The sequence below is a fragment of the Brachyhypopomus gauderio genome, unplaced genomic scaffold (genome assembly GCF_052324685.1).
Source record: "Brachyhypopomus gauderio isolate BG-103 unplaced genomic scaffold, BGAUD_0.2 sc44, whole genome shotgun sequence".
Lineage (NCBI taxonomy): Eukaryota > Metazoa > Chordata > Actinopteri > Gymnotiformes > Hypopomidae > Brachyhypopomus > Brachyhypopomus gauderio.
The window spans coordinates 2,693,172-2,702,905 of NW_027506870.1; the positions used below are offsets into that span (position 1 = coordinate 2,693,172).

At 48.0% G+C, this 9,734-nt stretch overlaps 2 non-coding genes across 2 annotated transcripts; both read left to right on the plus strand.

The window, feature by feature from the left end:
• Positions 1-7,265: 7,265 nt before the first annotated feature.
• LOC143486578 (U2 spliceosomal RNA) lies at positions 7,266-7,454 on the plus strand. Its single transcript, XR_013123542.1, has one exon. It is a non-coding gene; the product is annotated as a U2 spliceosomal RNA (small nuclear RNA).
• Positions 7,455-8,089: 635 nt separating this feature from the next.
• On the plus strand, positions 8,090-8,208 carry LOC143486157 (U5 spliceosomal RNA). Its single transcript, XR_013123155.1, has one exon. It is a non-coding gene; the product is annotated as a U5 spliceosomal RNA (small nuclear RNA).
• The last annotated feature ends 1,526 nt before the right edge of the window (positions 8,209-9,734 follow it).

Consider the following 9,734-nt stretch of genomic DNA (forward strand, 5'->3'; position numbering starts at 1 on the left):
CAGGGGTACCCCTTAGAGTTTTTTTGAGCCAAAATTTTGACTTTCTGCAATCTTCTCCAAACTCACACAGTGAGTCAGGCACACCTAAACTTAGTGCTGAGCGTTGAAATTTTCAAGCTATGTCATTCTGAAGCTGAGATATAGAGATCCCACTTCCAATTTATTCAAGTCATCAAAATAGTGGGGTATTGGACAGTGGAATTTCAAAACTATGACCACTCAGTTTGCATCAGACAGACATGGGGAGTATGGATAAATGGTTTTCTAAGCTTAAAATAAGTGTTTTGTAAAATAACTTATAACCTCATTTTACTGCATCCCAATTCCAATTTATTTCCATCAGTTAAATAAATTGGAATTGGGATGCCATTCAAATAAATTGGAATTGGACAATTTGTACTTACCGATCCCACTTCCAATCTATTTGAATGGGATCCCAATTCCAATTTATTTCCATCAGTCAAATAAATTGGAATTGGGATGCCATTCAAATAGATTGGAATTGGGATCGGTAAGTACAAATCGTCCAATTCCAATCTATTTGAATGGGGTCCCATTCAAATAGATTGGAATTGGGATCGGTAAGTACAAATCGTCCAATTCCAATCTATTTGAATGGGGTCCCATTCAAATAGATTGGAATTGGGATCGGTAAGTACACAACGTCCCACTTCCAATCTATTTGAATGATGTCCCACTTCCAATCTATTTCCCTGTGTCTAATAGATTGGAATTGGGATGAGTCATGATTACCATCCCTTTTCCAATACACACACACACATACACACTCACTCACACACACTCATACACACTCACACACACACACAAACACACACACACACACACTCATACACATATACACACTCACTCACACACACACTCATACACACACTCATACACACTCACTCATACACACACATACACACTCACTCACACACACACACACTCACACACACTCACACACACATGTATGAGTCCCCCTGACTCACTGTGTGCATGTGGTGAAGTTTGCACAAAGTCATAATTTGGCTGAAAAAACAGCATCCCAATTCCAATCTATTTGACACGTGGAAATAAATTGGAATTGGGATGCCATTCAAATAGATTGGAATTGGGATCGGTAAGTACAAATCGTCCAATTCCAATCTATTTGAATGGGGTCCTTAAGGCCTACGACTACAGCGCAATAGATTAATGGCTGCCATACGCCAACGCTTCGAGCTACGGACTTGCAACTTGGGATGGTCCATCGGGCCATCACAGAGACGACCTCGACCGATTTTGGGACCTCTACGTCAAATTTTGGCCCCTCAGGGGCCCCAAATGTATGAAAATTTGGGTTTGACCTTAAGGCCTACGACTACAGCGCAATAGATTAATGGCTGCCATACGCCAACGCTTCGAGCTACGGACTTGCAACTTGGGATGGTCCATCGGGCCATCACAGAGACGACCTCGACCGATTTTGGGACCTCTACGTCAAATTTTGGCCCCTCAGCATCCCCAAATGTATGCTCGTGACCTCTCTGTGTTAGAAAAAAATCACTTTCAAAAGTTAGCCACGCCCAATCCGTATGACCTAAGGGTCTGTGCTCGGAGTATCTTCCTCAGTGGGTGGGGTATATTAACACTCTGGAAGCACGTGTGGATATGTGCAGGTTTGGTCCTTCAGGGGCCCCGCACACATGGTCTTGTGCTTTAAGTGTTAGAGGAGTTTCTGCCTAAAAGTGCAAATTCAAATGATAGCCACACCCAAACCATATGACTTATGGCTCTGTGCATGCACTATCTTTCTCAATTTGTTGAGTCTAATAACACTCTGCAGGCACGTGTGGATACGTGCAGGTTTGGTCCTTCAGGGGCCCCGCACACATGGTCTTGTGCTTTAAGTGTTAGAGGAGTTTCTGCCTAAAAGTGCAAATTCAAATGATAGCCACACCCAAACCATATGACTTATGGCTCTGTGCATGCAGTATCTTTCTCAATTTGTTGAGTCTAATAACACTCTGCAGGCACGTGTGGATACGTGCAGGTTTGGTCCTTCAGGGGCCCCGCACACATGGTCTTGTGCTTTAAGTGTTAGAGGAGTTTCTGCCTAAAAGTGCAAATTCAAATGATAGCCACACCCAAACCATATGACTTATGGCTCTGTGCATGCACTATCTTTCTCAATTTGTTGAGTCTAATAACACTCTGCAGGCACGTGTGGATACGTGCAGGTTTAGACTCTCAGGGGCCACAAGTGTGTCTGTGTTGCTCCTATTAAAAAAGGCCTACACAGCAACACGTTGACTGCTGCCAAACGCCAACGCTTCGAGCTACAGACCTGTATCTCAGGATCCTGCATCGGGCCATCACAGAGACGACCTGGACCGATTTTGGGACCCCTAGGTTAAATTTTGGGCCCTCAGCGGCCCCAAATGTATGTACATTTCTGTTTGACCTTTTGGCCTACGACTACAGCGCAATATCTTTTAGGCTGCCATACGCCAACGCTTTGAGCTACGGACTTGCAACTCGGGATCCTCCATCGGGCCATCACAGAGACGACCTCGACCGATTTTGGGACCCCTAGGTTAAATTTTGGCCCCTCAGCGGCCCCAAATGTATGAAAATATGCGTTTAAACTTTAGGCCTCTCCCTACAGTGCAATATCTTTTTTGCTGCCATACGCCAACGCTTCGAGCTACGGACTTGGGCCTTGGGATCCTCTTTTAGGCCATAACATACATGACCTCGACCGATTTTGGGACCCCTACGTCAAATTTTGGCCCCTCAGCGGCCCCAAATGTATGAAAATATGCGTTTAAACTTTAGGCCTCTCCCTACAGTGCAATATCTTTTTTGCTGCCATACGCCAACGCTTCGAGCTACGGACTTGGGCCTTGGGATCCTCTTTTAGGCCATAACATACATGACCTCGACCGATTTTGGGACCCCTAGGTTAAATTTTGGGCCCTCAGCGGCCCCAAATGTATGTACATTTCTGTTTGACCTTTGGCCTACGACTACAGCGCAATATCTTTTAGGCTGCCATACGCCAACGCTTTGAGCTACGGACTTGCAACTCGGGATCCTCCATCGGGCCATCACAGAGACGACCTCGACCGATTTTGGGACCCCTAGGTTAAATTTTGGCCCCTCAGCGGCCCCAAATGTATGAAAATATGCGTTTAAACTTTAGGCCTCTCCCTACAGTGCAATATCTTTTTTGCTGCCATACGCCAACGCTTCGAGCTACGGACTTGGGCCTTGGGATCCTCTTTTAGGCCATAACATACATGACCTCGACCGATTTTGGGACCCCTAGGTTAAATTTTGGGCCCTCAGCGGCCCCAAATGTATGTACATTTCTGTTTGACCTTTGGCCTACGACTACAGCGCAATATCTTTTAGGCTGCCATACGCCAACGCTTTGAGCTACGGACTTGCAACTCGGGATCCTCCATCGGGCCATCACAGAGACGACCTCGACCGATTTTGGGACCCCTAGGTTAAATTTTGGCCCCTCAGCGGCCCCAAATGTATGAAAATATGCGTTTAAACTTTAGGCCTCTCCCTACAGTGCAATATCTTTTTTGCTGCCATACGCCAACGCTTCGAGCTACGGACTTGGGCCTTGGGATCCTCTTTTAGGCCATAACATACATGACCTCGACCGATTTTGGGACCCCTAGGTTAAATTTTGGCCCCTCAGCGGCCCCAAATGTATGAAAATATGCGTTTAAACTTTAGGCCTCTCCCTACAGTGCATTATCTTTTTTGTTGCCATACGCCAACGCTTTGAGCTACGGACTTGGGCCTTGGGATCCTCTTTTAGGCCATAACATACATGACCCCGACCGATTTTGGGACCTTTACGTCAAATTTTGGCCCTTCAGCGGCCCCAAATGTATGCTTGTGACTGTTCTGTGTTAGAAAAAAAACACCTTTAAAACTTAGCCACGCCCAAACGGTATGACCTAGGGCTCCGTGCTTACAGTATGTTGTTCCAAAGCCCTCTCAGACATCCCTTATGAAATTTCATGACCCTCCGACCTCGGGAAAGTCACTTCCTGTTCCACTTCCTGGTTCGTTTTTTGACTTCCCGCCCACTTACGGACACGAGCTTTTAGTATGTTGTTTGGGGTCCCTAACATAACTCCCCTGCAAAGTTTCGAGCCGATTGGCCCATGGGAACACCTACTTCCGGCCACGCCCACTTTTGGGGGCGGGGCTTAAATATGTTGTTTTAGGGGCCCCACACTACTCCCCTATGAAGTCTCAAGCCGATCGGCCTATGGGAACACCTACTTCCGGCCACGCCCACTTTTTGGGGGCGGGGCTTCAATATGTTGTTTTAGGGGTCCCACACTACCCCCCTATCAAGTTTCGGGCCCCTACGATATTCGGTTCTCTTCCTGTGCTCTTAACTCTAATTCTGAACTTTGTACACGCCCACCTGGGGTGGGTGGTGGCCAACATCCCAATTGCAATCTATTGTGTGTCTAACCATCCCACTTGCCATCTATTTAAGCATGCCAACAGGTAATTGCTTTTTCAATGTGTCCACGAAAAATGAATGGAAATAGATTGGGATTGGGATGCGGCCAATCAGGGTTTAGGGAGGAGCTTCGAAGTCGGGGCGTCGAATGCTGGTTCGTCCCGGGGCCCTCGACCACATATCCGAAAACCGCATGTCTAGGCCCTTCCAGAGCCTTGTAAAAAAATCAGAAAAAAATATTCCTGAAAATTATTTTCAATGGACTAGGTGAATAGGATTTGTGTCCACGAACCATCTATGAGCACTATGTGAGATAAATTGGAATTGGGATGCGAAAGGGTTAGTAAGGATTTGGTTGGGCGGTGTGAAAATTCCGCTTGGCGTTCGGACTCGGGCTTACAGTATGTTGTGCCGGAGCCCTCTCAGACATGCCCTATGAAATTTCATGACCCTACGACCTCGGGAAAGTCACTTCCTGTTCCACTTCCTGGTTCGTTTTTCGACTTCCCGACAACCTACGGACACGAGCTTTTAATATGTTGTTTGAGGTCCCTAACAGAACTACCCTGCAAAGTTTCGAGCCGATTGGCCCATGGGAACTACAACTTCCGGCCACGCCCACTTTTGGGGGCGGGGCTTCAATATGTTGTTTAGGGGGTCCCACACTACTCCCCTATCAAGTCTCGAGCCGATCGGACCATGGGAACATCTACTTCCGGCCACGCCCACTTTTGGGGGCGGGGCTTCAATATGTTGTTTAGGGGGTCCCACACTACTCCCCTATCAAGTCTCGAGCCAATCGGACCATGGGAACATCTACTTCCGGCCACGCCCACTTTTGGGGGCGGGGCTTCAATATGTTGTTTAGGGGGTCCCACACTACCCCCCCACCAAGTTTCGGACCCCTACGACCTTCGGTTCTCTTCCTGTGCCCCTACCTTTAATTCCTGAACTTGTACACGCCCACCTGGGGTGGGTGGTGGCCAACATCCCAATTGCAATCTATTTCAATACCAAGCAAACACATGGTATAAACTAGAAATGGGATGTGGGTGGGGTTTGGGGGAGGTGTGTTGAAACCTCCCACTTGCAATCTATTTGAATAGCATGCCAACACATTGAATAAATTGGAAGTGGGATCCCTTGCCAGCTTGCCCATTATGCCACGTGCCACGACTTAAAACTGACTTCGGATCAGTGGCCGGTATCGGGCGTGGTCCACGGACAGCGCGAGGGCGCCCCTACAGGCGTCCACGAAGCCCCTATTGACTTACCAGTGTGGTCAGTAAGGAAATCACAAAGGTGTCCATTCGGCAATTTAGTTAAACGGCAATTGGGATCCAAATTCGGGTTACAATCCCATTGCCCCACTATTGCGTACAATGGCAATTTATTTAGTTCATCAAAATCCCAAAACCCCACTACGTTTACTTACTGTGGGGGTCCAAGTGGGAGAGGCTGCGGAGAGATGTGGTTAAAAAGAGGCCCGAGAATGGAGGGAAGGGGCTCCCGGACCCCCATTTATTTTTAGGCAGCAAATACACGGCATTGCACTTTAAATATGCAATGGCCCCATCTGGTTCCAGAACAACAGCCATGGTAAGGTTTTGGATGGGGTCTTACTTAAGGAAGTTGGGTGCGCTTAAACAGGACAGTAGAACACCTATTTCTTTTAAAATGCCACAAGAATATGATTTTATCAGGAAGTTTTTAGTTAAGTATGAATTAGAAAAATGTGGTTTGGAAAATTGGACTAATGCGAAGAACATGGTTTCTCTTGTCCAGGACCAGGAGGAGGTGAGCGGCGTGACGGGGCTGACAAGGGAGGAGGCGCGCAGGGTGTGGAGGAACGTGGCTCATCCGGCCCTGCAGAACCGGCACAAAGACCTCTCCTGGATGGTGGCCCATGAGATCCTTCCGGTCCGGGCGGTGATGCACTCCCGGGGCATGGGAGTAACGGCGGTGTGCCCTCGGCCTGGCTGCGGCCAGCCAGAGACCGTGAGGCACTTGCTCTGGGAGTGCAGCGTGGCAAGGGACCTGTGGGCCGCGATCGGCCCCCTGAAATGCCCGAGCCTACCAGCAGGGGAGGTCCACCCACTAGAGTACCGACAAGCGGTGCTCGGGGTGGGCCAGGGCCTAAATCAGTTGCCAGCAAAAGACTTTGTGACGCTCTGGTCCACCCTTAACAGTGTGACGGCCGCCTTGTGGACCTCCCGCAACCTGCTGGTGGGGAAGCACGTTACGGTGCCCCTCCACGCCCTCATGAAGCTGGCAACTGTAACATCGCTGCAGGTGGCACCGGACGCTGATATTCGGAGGAGGGGGCCGAGGCCACACGCAGGGGGGTCCCTGCCACCACCAGCCCGGGCTCCCACCGACGTTCCCTGAGGGGATGGTTTGCCTGAGAGAGGACAGTGGGCAATGGGAGGGATCTCCGCTGGAGACGCACAGGAGGGGTCCAGCCGGCGGGCCGGTTGGGGTGGGGCCTCCCACCCGCCCTCTTCGGCCCTGTCTCGGCCCTGTTTCTGCCCCACCCCCTGGGCGAGGGCAACAGTTCCTTGTTGTAGGTGTTTAGATAACAAATGTTAAATTTGGACACATGATGCATTAAAAAAACCCTTTTAAAATTTTTTTAAAAGGATTATAACTTTTTAGGGAAATGTATCTGTGGTTTTTAAGAGAAATAATGTTTTGACTGATGTTTTATTGGCCTGTTTTACCTTTTCACAGTTTTATGGGATGTGAGGTGACCTATGCATTTTAAGAGCTGTATTTATTGTGTACACAGTTTCAATAAAAACATGTCAAATCAAAAAAATCTGTTCTTATCAGTTTAATATCTGATACGTCCTCTATATGAGGACTTCATATTAAATGGATTTTTAGAACAGGGAGGCGAAACAGGGGCTTGCCCCGTTCGCCCCACGCATCGACCTGGTATTGCAGTACCTCCAGGAACGGTGCACCTTCCTAAACGTGTGGAAAAGAAAGAGTTTGTTGCTGGTTGTATGGTATGATCAGCCTGTTTATTTTAATGAATTTGTAATATGTGTGTGTGTGTGTGTGTGTGTGTGTGTGTGTGTGTATGTATATATATATATATATATATATATATATATATATATATATATATATATATATATATATTATAAAACTTTATTTTTACATTTGTTGGTTGATTTGTCTGTCTCTGTCTGTCTGTCTGTCTGTGTGAATAAATAAAACAAAGCAGCCAAAAGCGCTCACTCCTTTAAAAAAAACCAGAATAAGTAAGAATGAAGGGGAGTGAGTGGTCTCTGTCTCTCTCACTGCCTTGTCAGCTGGTCACAAATGCAGTGCGAGCGGAGGCCACTCCCCTTTCGGCGGTTTGCAGTTTTCCCTCCGTTTTTGTTCTTTTTTTTTTTTTTTTTTTTTTTTTTTTGAGATTGTTACTGTTTTTTCCCCTCCTCTCTCTCTCTCTCTCTCCATTATAGCCTGCCAGCCCTGCCTGCCTGCCTGCCTGATGTTGCCAACAAGCCACAGCCCCGCAGGCTCCTCCCTTGTTACCGCGAACAAACGAGCTAGGCTTTAGGTTGGCGTAGCGGGACGCCTGAGCCTACATGGCTATAGCTCGGGTTTCTCTTCATTCACGCACAAATCTTTCGCCTTTTACTAAAGATTTCCGTGGAGGGGAACGTCAAAGAGTCAAATTGATTTTTTGGAGCGCTCTGCCTCCGGGCAGGGCCGCAACAATCTGTACAATGAGAATGTGTATAAACGTAGGGGTGGGCGTGGCACGAAGGGAAGGGTGAGCGTACGTACGGCTGGAAGGAAGGAAGGGCGCTGTCTCCGCGGAGGGGAGGCCTGTGCCGGCGAGGCCGGCGCCCAGGCCAGCGCCCATTTCAGGTTATCGCTTCTCGGCCTTTTGGCTAAGATCAAGGGGCGGAGACAGCGATCGACTCTTTGGAGATACCTGACTGCAGCCTATCAGTGGCGGCGGCCATTTTCTTTCAGAGAGTACAATTGTAAGGGAGAAAGTGGTGGAAAATTAATTAAACTTTTGTTCTATTTTTGAATTGTCTAGGTGCATCTTGGAGTGGAGAACATCTTGCAAGGAGGGTGCTGTGGTGGACGGTTTGTAGGCGCTCAGTGCCTGGGCCTCGGCGGTCAACAAAGGTAAGTGCTGTTTTTTTTTTTTTTTTTTTTTTTTTTTTTTTTTTTTTTTTTTTCTTTTGTGGGTCTTGTATCGGTTGTGGAGTTAGCTGCTAGCTGTTAGCCTTTAAACTAGAGGTGCCTCCATCATGTCGGCTGCTAGAGTCGGTGTGAGGAGGCACCATAGTGTCCGCTTCCGATACATGGGCCCAGAGGAACATCTGGGAGAACTATCTAGATTAGACTTTTCTAGAAAACTGATCCAGAAATGCCTGGGGTTTAAGGCCACGGATTTAAACTGTATTTTAGCACTGCCTGGTAACAGAGGATATGATGTAAGCTTCAGGACAGCAGCAGGGCTGCTAGAATTTTGGCAAAGATATGAGAAACACAGAGACCAGTTTGCCTTGTTTATAGTAGAAAAACTGACTGTTAACCCACAGAAATTGGTATATGTAAGAATGTTTAATGAAACGGTCACAGGAGAGGATATAGGGACTTGGCTTGGCAGGTATTGCATAGTTAAAACTCCGCCTAGTAAGGTAATGGACGAAGACGGCATATGGACATGCTCTTGGAAAGCGTCGGTACAATTAAAGCTAGAGCCAACAGGGTACTTGGGCCTGCAGCACATACCGTCCATGATAGCCTTGGGGGAAAATAGGGGCTATATCTTCTATCAGGGAATGCCCAAACTGTGCCGGAAGTGTGGAGAGTTTGGACATTTAGCAGAAGCTTGTCAGGTAACTGTGTGCAAAAAGTGTAGGGAAGTGGGCCACGTCTTTGAAAATTGTCCTAATGGAAGGAAATGCAACTTGTGTGGGGAAGATGACCATCTTTTTAGAGAGTGTCCGTTATCGTTTGCGAATAAAGTTAAAGCTAAAATGGCAGAGGAACAAACACAGAAAACAAAAATGGCCGACATGCAGCATGGTGAGCAGGCAGGAGAGAAGAATGGGGAAGAAGGGGCGGGGCCGAGTGAAGGGGCGGGGCCGAGTGAAGGGGCGGGGCCGAGTGAAGGGGCGGGGCCGAGTGAAGGGGCGGGGCCAAGTGAAGGGGCGAGGCCAAGTGAAGGGGCGGGACCAAGTGAAGGGGCGGGGCAAAGTGAAACGGTGGGAAA